The sequence below is a fragment of the Hemicordylus capensis genome, chromosome 1 (assembly GCF_027244095.1).
Source record: "Hemicordylus capensis ecotype Gifberg chromosome 1, rHemCap1.1.pri, whole genome shotgun sequence".
Classification (NCBI taxonomy): Eukaryota; Metazoa; Chordata; class Lepidosauria; order Squamata; family Cordylidae; genus Hemicordylus; species Hemicordylus capensis.
The window spans coordinates 297,463,554-297,478,458 of record NC_069657.1 but is presented as its reverse complement, the minus strand read 5'-3'; positions in this window follow the sequence as shown (position 1 = coordinate 297,478,458).

Sequence of the window (14,905 nt, the reverse complement as noted above, 5' to 3'; positions counted from 1 at the left end):
CCGATCCTAGGCCGGAGCTGGAGGCAAGTGGCTGAGGGGCCCTGGGGCTGGGCAGGTGGGCAGTGGGGTGGGGGTGGCAGCAACTGGCGTGGCGCCCCCACCTCAGTGGCGCCTAGGGCACGTGCCCTGCCTGCCCCCCCCCCCAGTTCTGCCTATGCCTACATGATTGCCGGCTCCGTGATGGAGCCGGCGGGGGCTGGGGAGTTTGGGGGCCGCGCGGCCCCCAGAAGCACCAGTATGCCCTGCACGAGCACGCAGGGATTACTGGGGAGACCCCTGAGCCGGGAGGCTGCTTTTCAAGCTTCTGCCAGTGGTCTACTTGTGAGTAACCACAGCACGGAGCCGCACCATGGCTACTCACGATTAAAAAAAAAACAGGTTTGCGGCACGCTCATTCTGCAAACCCAGTTTAAGGGGCGGGCTACTTGAGAGGGTTACCCGCTCAAGAACCACCGGGCTTGCAGGCGAGCCTGCTGGTTCTCACGATTGTAGAAAATCAGGCTAGCCTCCGCTAGCCCAATTTTCTACAATCGTGTGAATAGCCCCTTTAAGTATATCTGTGAAGTAAAAGGAAGCTAGAGACTGTTGACAGAAATAGGAGCAGAGATATTTTGGTCATGGAGGTTCGGTCATAGAGTTTGTAAAGCATCTGGGGGGGAAATTCAGAAGGAATGCCTTTTTTCTCTTTTCTTCACAGTGTAGAAGTACACACAGGGTGGTACTGAACAGTTCAGAGGCCCCAATGTATTATTCTCTTTCTTCTGCAACACGAAAGAGAGAAGACATAAAGCAGGAAAAAGGAGAGCGCAGTTACCAGAAGACCTACATGCATAAGGTTGCGCCAAGGTCAAGAAAGCTGGACAACAAGGCTTGGCCCTCCTGATCTTTCACAGTACAGACATCAAGCCTGCAGAACCGAAGGGAAAATATACTCACAAGCTGGAACACGAGAAAAAATACAGCCAACTCTGACCACTTTTCTGTCTATCCTAGTCATTTTCTATTGTGTCATCAATGCATGCGGTATGTTCTACATACAGTAACAAACAGAAGATAGGTCCCTGGCCTGAGCAGCTTACTGTCTAAACTCCAACACTAGAAGAGGGAAGGAGGATAGGGAAGATCATGAGGCTATTCCCACGACCAGGAGAAACTGGGCTAAGGGAGCCTAGCCCAGTTGTTCCTGATCGTGTGTTGCAACAGGAGCTGCGCGGCTCCCAGCAGCAAACCCCCCTAAGTGCTCCTCCCCTTAAATGAGGTTAGCAGAGCGCAGACTCCGCTAGCCCCATTTTTTTCAATCATGAGTCACCACAGTGCAGCTCCACAGCAACTCACAAGGAGACCCCTGACCGGGAGGCTACATCAAGCCTCCTGGCACAGGGGTGTCTCCAGAATGCCCTGCGCACTCGTGCAGGGCCCGCCATCCCTACTGGTTCCATGACGGAGACAGTAATTGGGTGGGTGGCTGCCCCAGCCGCCCAGGGCTAGCCACCCGATTGTCTGCAGGGAGAGCGGACCAAGCCCGCTCTTCCCCCAGGACCTGCATAGGCTTTCCACACTGCTCATGCGGAGAGCCTCAATGAGGTAACGAGGAAAGAGTGCAAGCAAATGCACTTACATGTCCTTAGCCTTTGGGAATTCAGCATTGGCTTCTCAAAAAAGGTTGGTTTTAAAGAGGAATTTGAAAGCGAAGAGAGAGGTTGCACAAGATTTAGGAGGAGATTTCCCAAGATCATGGGCAGAGCTATAGGATGAGGCACAGTTAAAAATGCTTTAAAGATAACCCCTATAACAACACTGCCAACTAAGCATTTTTCAGGTGCAAAAAAATCCCTACAAGTGGGAAGAGTGGTGATCATTGGGTTCAGTGGTCTGCTTGTTATAGATCTTCCTTCCCAGGTGGTTTGCCAGGCCCACTTGCTTGTCACATTTGTAGAGCTAACCAAAACATCTTATTACACAAGTTGTTAGTGTATTTATTGTTAGCTACCTGCTCTATTTTAATTATGAGTTAGATGTATTGTTTCACTAACACTGCACCAAAATTATTAGTTATTTTAATTGCACTGTTTTTTAAAATGTTGCCTTGGAGATCAGTTTGGCCCAAAAAGTGCCACAGAAAGTTTAAAATATAAATAAAAGCAGCGACACCCTATGTAAATGAACAAAGCCCGTTGAACGTGCTGCAGGGGTGAAGCTGCACCAGTCCCAGAATGGCACAGGACCAAAGCATTAACCAGGATTGGCCAGCAATGTGACTGAGAGTTTGGGCTCAAATCATGAGATCCATGCACAAGTTAATGTGCTGTTATAGTACAGTATTGAGAAAAACAAGATGTGGGGCAGAAGCTGAGCCACCCCACAGATAGAAGCAGTCACATCCTCATCACCCTACCCCTAACTATCATACTGTTCTAGCTACCTTGACAGAGCAGGAAACAGAGGGCAAAGGAGGGTTCCAAGAGTCAGGTCTCAAGTTCTGGTGTGCTGGTGTCAAGGACTGGGAAATTAGATTAGCTCTATTCACATATGTAGCCTATTCTCATGATCAAGTAAGAGGGCTTGAGGGCAGGCAGCGGGGAAGCCAGCAGAAGCTCATCTTCCCCACAGACAATCCCTAGAGCAGGGATTCTCAATGTGTGGGTCCCCAGATGTAATTGGACTTCAACTCCCATAAGCCCCAGCCAAAGGCCACTGGGGCTGGGGATTATGGGAGTTGAAGTCCAGTTACATCTGGGGACCCACACGTTGAGAAACCCTGCCCTAGAGAGTTGCAGGGCATGCGAATTGTGCACCCAGATGGCCTGCAGTTGCCACTGGCAGTGCAGAAATGCAGGGGTCGGAACAGAACACATCATCCCAGCCCCTAGAAATCTCACAATGCACCACGCGAGTACATGGTGCATTGTGGGGATTCCCCCCACGACAGCCTGGAGACCGCTATTGGGAGCAGCTGGTGCTCGTACACGAGCAGTTAGACCAAGCTGAGGGCACACTCACAGCCTTAACCGTGGCTAACCAGCGGGCTTCTTTTGGTGGGTTTGCTGCGAAAGCGCCATGGGGATCTGCACTGATCCTGGTGGTGCTCACAGGAAGAGAATTAGCCTTAGCCCAGTCTTGGCTGCTTGAGAGAACAGCCTCATTATCTTCAATGCACATAGAATTTGTGTATAGTTTGCACATGTACGGCTCTATATGCACATGCAGTTATTCACACATAATGTTCAATGCAGATACAGTAGTACACTTCCTATCTGTACTCTGCATTTGAGGGGGTCTGTACCCAAGTTTACATTTAAAATATATTGAGGTTGTGCATACGACATCATTTCTCAGAGTCGGGGATCGCTCCTGCCTTCCCCCACGCAATCCGTGTTGAAGCCCTGCTTGAACTCTGTGTGCTCTCAGGCTGTGTGCAGCCTGAGCACACACACAACCCAGCCCTGGGGTTAAGGGCACACTCATGCCCTTAACCCTGCTAAAGGCCAGGGTAAAATATCAGGCTACCTGTGAGGGCAGCGCCAGGATCGGGATCGACCTGGCACTCCACACAAGCAGCCCAACCCAGGCTGGGTTGCTCGTGAGAACAGCCTTATTGTGTAAAAGTGGTTAATGTCCTAAGAATGAAATACAATTGGTAGCCACCAGCAATCATTCTTTGCTCAGTCCACCTGTATCAGGACCATCATTACAAAAGCACATCTCTCATTCTTGTTCTCACAGAGGTGCTTGGGCTCAAACCTGGAAGCAGAAAAATAACCAGGCATCTCCAATGCCAAGGGTAATTGAAGAGAAAATGTAGTGTCAAGTGGCATACATAGTTGTTGCAGAAACAAGACAACTTACCAGGTACTTCGGGCAGACAATAACTGGAGCTGAGTTTCAAAGAAATCTAACAAAGTTAGGCCCTTCTGTCCAATCTGAAAGAGATTGGAGAGCAGCAACTCAGTAATTCTTAAAGGGAGCCACAAGCCATCTTCAGCTACCAGCCCTTCACAATATGAAGTCTCTTTCTTCTCCACACCACCACCCTGAATTCCTAACAGAGCACGTTTTCATTCAGTTTATTAGCTAGTTTTTGAAATATTTTTAATACCGAATACACAAAATGTTGGTTGTTAAAATTTTTTTGTTTAGATCTCTAATGTACCTTTTGTTTCACAACTCCAAGGCAGCTCACATCAGTTTAAAACAATATACAATTAACACAATAAAAATATTTAAATTACAACTAAGATACATACAGCAGCAAATTAAGCACCCGTTAAAAAGAAGCATCTCCTTGTAGCCCAATGGTCTGGAGAAAGAAGGAGGTTTTGACTTGCCTATAGAAGACCTGGAGGGTGGTCAGGGTGGCTCCCCGTGGGGAGGAAGAAAAAGCCTGCGCAACTGGTGACTCACCAAACCAAACACACCCCATTAGCTATATACCAGAGGTTTGAGAAATCTTTTGGTTTTGCAACCTGCCTGCAACTACAAAAACAGGTGGGTTGTCATGCCCCTGTCAGGCAATGGCTGGTGGACTGTGTCCAACTTGGATCCAAGTTGTGAAGGGCTGGGTTAGAAAAGCAGTTTTCAAGCTTTCCACCTTAAGAGAATAATCTTTCCACTCCAGCACAGAAAATTATTGGATATGTTTAGGGCACACATTTCGTTTATGCAGCATGTTGCCCAGATCTTCCTGGAGCCTCACTGAGAACTCATCTGCCCTAGAACTCACCTGACAGTCCCTTGTGGCTGCATATTACAGAGAAAAATTGGTAGTAGTACGCAAACTTCTTTCAGGGAAGATCCTTACTGAAGAATCTCCGAGAAGCTCCCGAGGAACCCCTGCTCCCAAAGGCATTGTTTAGGAACGGGGAACAACTTTGTGTATGTCATGATATTAATCTCCTTTTTGCCTCTAAACAGCGTTGGTTTCAGTTCAACTCAATGTTCTTCCTCAAACAAATGGAAATATGTCCATTTAACAGAGTTTTTGAACTATAATTGACCTCCTCAAGAGCTCCTCAAGGAACCAAAAGTATTTTGAATTTCACTTTCCATTTGACCCTTAGCAATATGTATCAATTCACCAAGGGCCAGATGGTGTTTGCTAGTGGAAATCTTGCATGAATACACTGGTTGACATCCTGCAAATTTACTAGAAGAAGTCCTGTTAAAATTTAATCTTCCTTTACAGTAGTGTTCTTTATTGTAAGACCCAGGGGTAGCCCCCATCAACCCTAAGTGCAGCCTCCTGACTAATTATTATGAAGTCTGAGGCTGAAAACGTTGCATGGTCTCCCAGCACCATGCAGGAGGTGACCACTCTCACTGTGCAGGGGCTCTTGTAAGGAAAACAGAGCTCTCTTGAGCTCCTGCACCATCTTAGAAGGTGTTCCCAGAAGACTGGAAAGTGTAGCCCTTCCCAGCACTTTTCCCATAGAGCTCTTAAGAGAGGGCTCTGTCTCTCTTAAAGGCCCTTCTAGCACTGTGCAGAGGTCAGGACAGTGGGCTCTCATATTGAAACTTTCTTTCCAAAAGGGCCCCTGCCTGGAAAATAGTGAAGGTAACTGTTTTAGAGTAACTCCTGAGTAGTACTATTGAGTAAATGAGTCAGTATGTCAGCCATGACTAAAGTATAGTTCTTCTAACTAAGGATGGAACTACACTTTATGAAGGAAACCTGCATGCCCAGTTGTGTGTTTTCCTTGAAAAGGAAATGTCAAGGCAGAAGCAGTACTGACAAGGGGAAGAATCAACAGGTGGGAGAGAAGTGCTTAACTCTGCACCTGCCCTCTGATTCTCCCCTCCCTGGCCTGAACTATTTTGAATTCTTTACTCACATAGGGGCAGGCTAAGCATCATCTCTCCATACATTAATTCTCCCTTTCCACTGTCTTCTCCATCACCATGCTCATGGTACCCCCCCCAAAAGGGGGGGGGTTTACTTGCATTTTCTAAAGTAATCTTTAATTTAAAATGCTAAAGTATGTTCCACCAGGGTGTTTTTCACACAGGGCTGGAATGGAGGATGTGCATTCACATATTGCCCAGATTTACCCCAAAGTCCCTGCAAGCTATCGGGGATCATTTCACAGACAATTTGGATTTTTCATTGCCCGTTAGAGAGGGTATTCTCATGATCACTGCAGGCTAAGGGAGCTTAGCCCGCTTTCCAGTCATCATGAGAACCATCAGGCTCACAGGCAAGCCCGGTGATTCCCTGGTGGCTAGCCCGCCAAAGTAGCCCTCCCCTTAGCCCACGTTAGCAGAGTGAGCACTCCACTAACCCAGGCTTCCTGATCGTGTGTCGCCGTGGTGCAGCACCGTGCCACGGCAACACATGAGGAGACCCCCAGCCGGGAGGCTGCAAGCAGCTTCTCGGGCTTGGAGGTCTCTCCAGGATGCCCCACGCACTTGCACAGGGCATCTTGGAACTCTCAGGGGCCACGCAGCCATGCAGCCACGTGGCCCCCGATCCCCGCAGCCCCCATTGGCTCCATGACGGAGCCAGCAGTCATGTAGTCAGCCGATCCGGCTGCCCGGGCTGTTGCCTTGATCGTCTGTAAGGAGAGCATGCTAAGCCCGCTCTCCCTGCAGAACTCCCTCTGACGGGTCTCACTGATCATGAGACCCATCTCAGTGTGTAGCCCGATTTATATCCAAAGTAAAAAAGATCCACTTTTTGTGTTGGGGTGGGTTTTTTTTGGCAACTTCAAACTCACAGTAAAGCCTCACAGTAAACTCACAGTAAAGCCTGCTGTGTGAGAAATGCAGGGAAATATTCTGGCCCTCTCACACTGAGGGAGCCACATCAACAAGCAGTACACACCAACTGAAAAAAGAACATTGAAAGAGGGTCCAGTGAGAAAGATGTGGGGGTGGGGCTTCAGATAAGTTCCTGGTCCTCTCCAAATCTTAGAATGGACCAATGTAGCAGATAGGACAGACGAACAATTATTTCTCCCCAGACTTGCAGGTTCTGGTACTTACTGTATCCTGAGGAATTTTGGTTTTCAGCGTAGGTATCCAGGATGTGATAAATATCAAATTTCACTGTGCAGCTTGCAAAATGCCTCACATCAAAATGGAATAAGTGAAGGAGAACAGAAAGAATTCCTACCTTTTGTAAAGTTTACTATACCTGACTTCTGGAAAAAAGAGCTAACCACTGAGAACTTGCAGCAATTATAGTTCTTATCCCTTGTCTAGTTGGTTTACTCAAACCAGAAAAACTCAAATCACCTATATACAACATTATTTTTCTCTTCACAATGCTCCTTTCCCAATTTATTGAGGGTATATTTCAAGATAACTGATCATATTGTGTCATTAATGGTTTCAAGAAAATGTAAGGCAAAGGAACTGGCCTTTAGATGACTATTTAGATTGCAGGCTATTTGCCTGAGATCACAGCTTTACCCTTGACGTGCTGTCATATGTGATGTGATTGAACTGCAGGTGCATAACTAAAAGGATTTGCTGGCTGGATATTCAAGTGAAGGGTACACTTTAGGACTCTTATTGCCCCTTCATTAAGAATCTTGCAGCATACCCTTTGAAATATTTTAGAAGAGACGGGGGCTAGCAGCAATTGCCAGTTCTCAGCATCAGTTTGAGGTGATGAGGACTGGTGTGATTATAGTGTGACTTTTCTTGTCAAGAACATCCACGTTGCTTTGCTTAGTGCCATTGAGCATTCTATAGAGGAAAATACATGCAGCTAGCAAGAACTGGCATGTCAGACAGAACTAAAACAAATAGAAATAATAGACAGAAATGAAATGTCTATGCAATCTTCCTTTTTAGAATACTTGGTCAGGTCTTGAAAACTGTCTGGAGCCTACAAGCAACCAAAGCCAACCTTACCACCAAGCAGTGTGAAGCAAACTTCAGGCCAGAGTGCCATTTTCCTGCCTCAACTTTTTTTCTTTCTCTGATACTGAAAACCAACCCCATCCTCAAAAGTGGTGCAACACCAATCATAAGTGCTATTGGACCAACACTTTCCTCTGCATAAGTTCCTCACGCTGAACTAGACTCCACAGTTACTATAGAGTCTATCGTGGAGGTGCCCAGCACCCCCTCTTGTAGGATTGAATTGGATCACTTTCAGTTTGTTGCTTCTGAAAATGTGGACAAACTGCTTCTGACTGTATGTCCCACCACCTGCTCTCTTGACCCTTGCCCAACTTGGCTTATTTCATCTGGCAGTCATATTATCAGAGAGGGTCTGGTAAATATCATAAATGCTTCTTTGAGGGAGGGCAGGATGCCTCCTTGTCTTACGGAGGCTATTATTAGACCTTATTTGAAGAAACCTGCATTGGATCCCTCAGAGTTAGCTAATTACAGACCTGTCTCTAACCTTCCTTGGTTGGGCAAGGTGATTGAGCGAGTGGTTGCTTCTCAGATACAGGCAATTTTGGATGACACAGATTATTTAGATCCTTTCCAGACTGGCTTTCGGGTGGGCTATGGGGTTGAGACTGCCTTGGTCGGCCTGATAGATGATCTCCAGTTGGCGATTGACAGAGTGACTCTGCTGATCCTTTTGGATCTCTCTGTGGCTTTTGATACCATTGACCATGGTATCTTGCCGGGTTGCTTGAAGGAGGTAGGATTGGGTGGCACTGTTTTACAGTGGTTCCGTTCCTACCTCTCTGGCAGATTCCAGATGGTGTCACTTGGAGACTTTTGCTCTGAAAAACGAGAGCTAAAGTGTGGTGTTCCACAGGGCTCCAGACTGTCCCCAAAGCTTTTTAACATCTACATGAAATGGATGGGCTTATACTCCCTCTAAAAGATCAGGTTCGTTGTCTGGGAGTGCCCCTGGATCCCAAATTCTCCCTGGTTTCTCAGGTTGAGGCAATGGCCAGGAGTGCTTTTTATCAGCTTCGGCTGATATGCCAGATATGTCCATTTCTGGAGACAAATGACCTTAAAATGGTGGTACATATACTGGTAACCTCTAGGCTTGACTATTGTAATGCACTCTATGTGGGGCTGCCTTTGTACATAGTTCAGAAACTAGTTTGGTGGACTCTCCTTAGGAAAGGGGACAATTCATGCTTGCTACCACAAGAACAGCATCCTAGGGTTCCCATGTAGCCAAGGTAACAACTACAGTGTATTGTGCTTTTTGAAGGATGGGATGGGGAAGATCAGCAACGCTATGTGGGTTCACTATGATATCTGAGCAATGGTTCATTATTTATTATTTTATTTATTTATTAGATTTATATACCGCCCTTCCAAAATGGCTCAGGGCAGTTCACAACATGATAAAAACAATTAAAACAAATTAACAATTAAAATCAAACTATTAAAACACAATAAAACCAATACAACAGCTAAAAGCCCTGAAAATCAGGGCAACAGTTTAAAACAGTTTGAAACAATTAATCATTTTAATCTCTGGAAGGTCAGGCCAAATAAGTACGTTTTGAGGTACGTTAGACCAAAATCTGAGAACAGGAGACATTGTACTGCATGTGGGATACTGCAGAACATCATTTCCTTTTCTTAATACCAGTTCATCTGAAAAGCCTATATACCAACTTGACTCCCATTTATGGGTAACTCTAGGAAGGTCTTGCTACCTTAGCTCTTCTGTGATGAGAGAATTACAAATATCCCAATTATGTAGTAGTTATTTATTAAATTCAGACACCTCATGACCCTAGCAGGATGTTCCATAATATGTTCTACCTATGAAACATGTATGAATCTGAAAAGTAGGGGCCAAATTGAGGTTTTCTGTAACAATGCTCCATGCTTGCATTATTCTGTTCTTGGAACAGCAATCTGTGGCCAAAAGAAATCTGTGGTGTTCAACATTATTAATTTCTTGAGAGCATTTAACATATAGCTACAATTATTACAGGTGGCTAGGCCAAAATAATATGGATTATTTCATTACTTTAAATGTCCCATTGCAACATTCTTGTGGGTGATTCAGCACTAACAGTGGGTACAGTATGGCTATATTCAGTAACAGAGTATGTCCCCTTTCGACCCGATATTCTGTAGCTACATCTGTTCTCTTTTGACCCATGATAAAAGAATGCACTGCCTGACTGCTGCTTGGTCTGCTGTGCGAAACAATCAAAGTTTTGTACTAAACTTTTTTTCCCCAGAGAAAGAGCACTACAGTCTTCAAGTGCACCAAGCACATAAGCCAGAGTTAATTGAGCACATAACAATTCCTGAGCCATAAGGTTAAGTATCAAAAAAATACAAAGATAAACAAATCCCAGACAGTGCATGGCATATTTTAACTGATGGAATGCCCTGTTCAACATTGCCTTTGCATGAAATAATACTAGGAGATGAAGTGTAGCAAATAACACAGTATGTTGCATGAAACCATAGTGGGTGCATTAATTTGATAAAATACAATAGCAACAGCAGACACTCTCTTTCAAAGAGCAAAATAGCGAGTATGGAATCAATTCATAAAATTTGAAAAAACTGCATTTACAGAAGGACTGGTTCAGTTATAGTGAGAAGATGGCACGTTATGAAGTAGTTATTCTGTTTGGAGCTAACTGTGTCTGTACTAAAAATTGGAATATTGTTTTTCTGTAGTGCTAGGCCCTTTGGCCTTATCATTCTCTAATTGGGAAAGACTTCTAATGCACAACATACATACATAATAGTTCCAGAGAATGACATAAATGGCCTGTTGGAGCAGGAGAGCTGTGTAAGCATGCTACAGCAAATACAAAGAAGAGTCTTGTAGCATATTAAAGACCAAGGGGAGCATGCAGGACAACACTAACTGAGCAATGAGGCACCTTTTAAAAGTGGTGATTCTCTTTATTGAGCAGGGAGAGAGCAACTGGCCCTATCCATCCCCAGCACAGCATCCCTCCAGTGGCTGTTGCTGGTGTCAATATTATGCTTCTTTCTTTTTAAATTGTAAGCCCTTTGGGGACAGGGATCCATTTGATTGATTTTTATTTCTCTATGTAAACCGCGTTGGGAACTTTTTTTGAAAAGTGGTATATAAATAATGTCGTCGTCGGGGCACATCTAGAGTAGCATTCGCACAATGAGTACCAGCACAAGGTATCTTCTCCATCCCCTTCTACCTAATGAAGCTTAATTTTTTTAAAAAAAATCCAGCGCTGAGGTTAAGGGGACCCTTGACCAGAGCATGTGGTACAGAGGGGGTTTCGAGGTGGATGTGAGTACCCAGAAACCAGGAGCAGAGAAGCTGGCAGTTTTCAGGGATTCCCCTTTCCCACACTGTATGGTGTCATCCTCTGTTGGCATACATCACATAGGAACATAGGAAGCTGCCATACACTGAGATATATGTGACCATATGTCTGTCTAGCTCAGTATTGCCTACACAGACTAGCAGCAGTTTCTGAGATTGCAGACAGGAGTCTCTCTCAGCCCTATTTTGGAGATGCTGCCAGGGACAGAACTTGGAACCTTCTGCTTTTCCCAGAGTGGCTCCATCCCCTGAGAGGAATATCTTACAGTGCTCACACATCGTCTCCCATTCATATGCAAACAGGGTGGACCCTGCTTAGCTAGGGGGACAAGTCATGCTTGCTACCACAAGACCAGCTCTCCTCAGACAAGTATAGATCGAATTGTATATATAGATACAATTTATATCTATATAAGTGTTGTTGTTTTGGTCAAATAAGTAGGGATGTGCACGGAACCACAGAGGTGCAGTCCAGCACTGGGGGGTGTCTAGCTTTAAGGGCGGGGGGTAGTACTTACCCCTCCAGCCGCTTTTGCCCCTCCGGTGCTCCCCTTCGGAGCAAAGTTTTAGGGGCAGCAGCATTCCTCCCTGCCGCCCCTGCCCCCATCTGGAAAAAGGAGAAGTTGCCTCCATGCATGCGCTCACCGCCACCACATGCACGTGCTGCACACGCAACATGTGACGTGTGCGGTGCGCACGTGCACAGCGGCGACGGATGGGCGCATGCATGGAGGCAACTTCCCCTTTTTCCGGAGCCAGGGACGGCAGGGAGGAATGCTGCCACCCCTAAAACTTTGCTCCGAAGTGGAGCGCCGGAGGGGGAAAAGCGGTGGGAGGGGTAAGTACTACCCCTCCACACCCTTAAAGCTAGACACACACACCCCGCTGGACCACCAGACCGGCCCAATTCCGAACCATTTCGGAGGCCTCTAACATGGCCCTGGACCGGTTCCATGCACATTCCTACAAATAAGTGATGGTAGTGCTTCATGCATCTGATGAAGTGGATTCTAGCTTCACCATCTCTGATAGCCTTCAGAAGAGCATTGAAGAGTACCTGTTAAGTCAGACTTTTAGATAGCCTTCCCCCCACCTTTTACTTTAATTTCAAATTTAATTTATTTATCTGTTTTTAACTACTGATTTAAAAATTATGAATGTTTTAACCATTGTAGTTGCCTTGAGATATGGTTATAGGTGGTGTGAAATGTGTTAAATAAAATAATAAATAGTCCACAAAAGCTTTCCCTGTAATAAACCTGTTAAAGCACAGTGTTATGCATGGCTACTCAGAACATTGTGTTCAATGGGGCTTACTCACTAGTACATGTGTTTAAAATTTCAGCCATCTCAACGTTCTTCAATTTATTATATTTATATACCGCCCTTCCAAAAATGGCTCAGGGCGGTTCAATCTTTTTTGTGTTAAAACGGATCCATTGAATGAATACTTCTTTAAATTATTCCCTGTGATGCAATGCTAGGTTGTTAAAATGGCAGCCTTTTCACAGGAAGGAGGAAAAGATCTGTTGACTTTTAGTGGAAACTCCGGTTTTGCTACCTCCTATTCCATTGTTTCTCTGCTCATGAAGACTCTGCCACAGGCCTTGAAGGCCACCCAGTCATCCGATAGCCATGTACTTGCTCTTCCTCTCCCCTTCCCATCCTGTCTCTTCACACACATATATACATATAGGCAAAGCTGCCACCTGTTACTACCTGATGGACTGTTCCTATTTGGGGACTGAGAGGTCCCTATCAACTAGTAGACTACTTAATATAGGCCCCATTTGTCCATACTTTCTGTGAAGGCAGAACAGTAGGTCTAACAAACTTCCTACAGGGGACTTTCCAGATTAGTTCCTCAAAAGCAGCAAAATGCTTCTGTTCAAGCAAATCACACTTGAAACATAAACAGCAGGGGGAGTAGGGGTGTGCACAGAACCGCCAAACTGCGATCCAGCACTGGGATGGGGGGTTGCTTTAAGAGTGGGGGAAGGTTTACTTACCCCTCCCGCCGCTTTCCCGCTCTGGCACCCATAATTTTAGGAGTAATTGGGGCGGCAGGATACCTCCCTGCCGCCCCTTCCCTGCTTTCACTATGAAAAGCTCCCAGGAGTGCGAGCGCAGAGGACTCCTGGGAGCTTTTCATAGTGAAAGTGGGGAAGGGGTGGCAGGGAGGTATCCTGCCACCCCAATTACTCCTAAAATTACGGGCGCCAGAGCAGGAAAGCAGCGGGAGGGGTAAGTAAACCCTCCCCTGCTCTTAAAGCAACCCCTCCACCCGAACCGAACCGCCCAGGTCCGGACCGGTCTGGAGGCCTTTAAAATGGCCTCCGGACCGGTCTGGGCTGATCCCTAAGGGGGGGCAGTCTCGCAGAATCTAACAACCCCAAAACCACAGCAATCTTTTTACACCGGATACACAATGTCATAGCACTATAGATCAGCAATTAAATTCGAAACAAAGTATTGGAAATCTGAACGGCACCCTGCTGTCAGCATAGAGACTGTGGTGTCACAACACAGGAAGTGTGGAAGCACACTTCAGAGATCAGCCATGACCCCGTTGCAGGGTGTAATCTTGAAAGCTCCGAGGCTTCCCTATATATGCTCCAATGCCTCTGGCACATTGAGAAGATAATACAGTCCATCTGCTTTCACTGCAGTAGAGCTCTTATTACATATGCAGCATGGCCTAGCACAGCTGGGACAACGTATTTATTTATTTATTTATTTATTTAATTTGTACATCGCCCCAAACTTTCATCTCTGGGCGGTTAACAATAGATAAAACATAGTTTCTGCTTGGCCTCATTCATATGCTTCCAAGGTCTCCAGCATGCTGAAGGAGCAATGATATTGCTGTCCCCTCAATGCAGGAGAGGCTTCTCTGCAGGAGAGGTGGGCATAGCACAACCTAGTGATAGACTGGGCCATGCTGTGCCTGCCACCTCCCATTTCTTCTTGGAACAGAACCGCTGGAGAACAATGGTTCTTCTAAGTCCCATGTCTGTTCCAGAAATGCTCACCCTGACTAAGCCAGTGGTTCTGTTCCAGATTCTGGATGGGGTGGGACTCTGCTCCATCTCTAGGAAGAAATTGTTAAAATGATTAAGTGATTTTCTAAAAAATTCATGCATAATATTATGTTTGCCATGCCCACTCTTTAAACTGAAAGTGCTATGTAGACTAATAACAGTTATATCTCCTCCCAGTCAGGGAGGAAAGCTGGTCTTGTGGTAGCAAGCATGACTTGTCTCCTTAGCTAAGCAGGGTCTGCCCTGGTTGCATTTGGATGCGAGACTTGATCTGCGAGCACTGCAAGATATTCCCCTCAGGGGATGAAGCCGCTCTGGGAAGAGCAGAAGGTTTCAAGTTCCCTCCCTTGCTTCTCCAAGATAGGGCTTAGAGAGATTCCTGCCTGCAACCTTGGAGAAGCCGCTGCCAATCTGTGAAGACAATACTGAGCTAGATAGACCAATGGTCTGACTCAGTATATGGCAGTTTCCTATGTTCCTATGTAATTAGGCATTTGTATCCTGTATTCCAGCTCCATATCTAATTAATTACAGCAATTAAGACCATGTGTCTAGATAACCATTACTATTCTGTGGTCCAAATAAGATGCTCGATCTCCTACTCATTTTAGCCCATTGATACAATGAATAGCAGGATTGTCCAGGTTAAAAA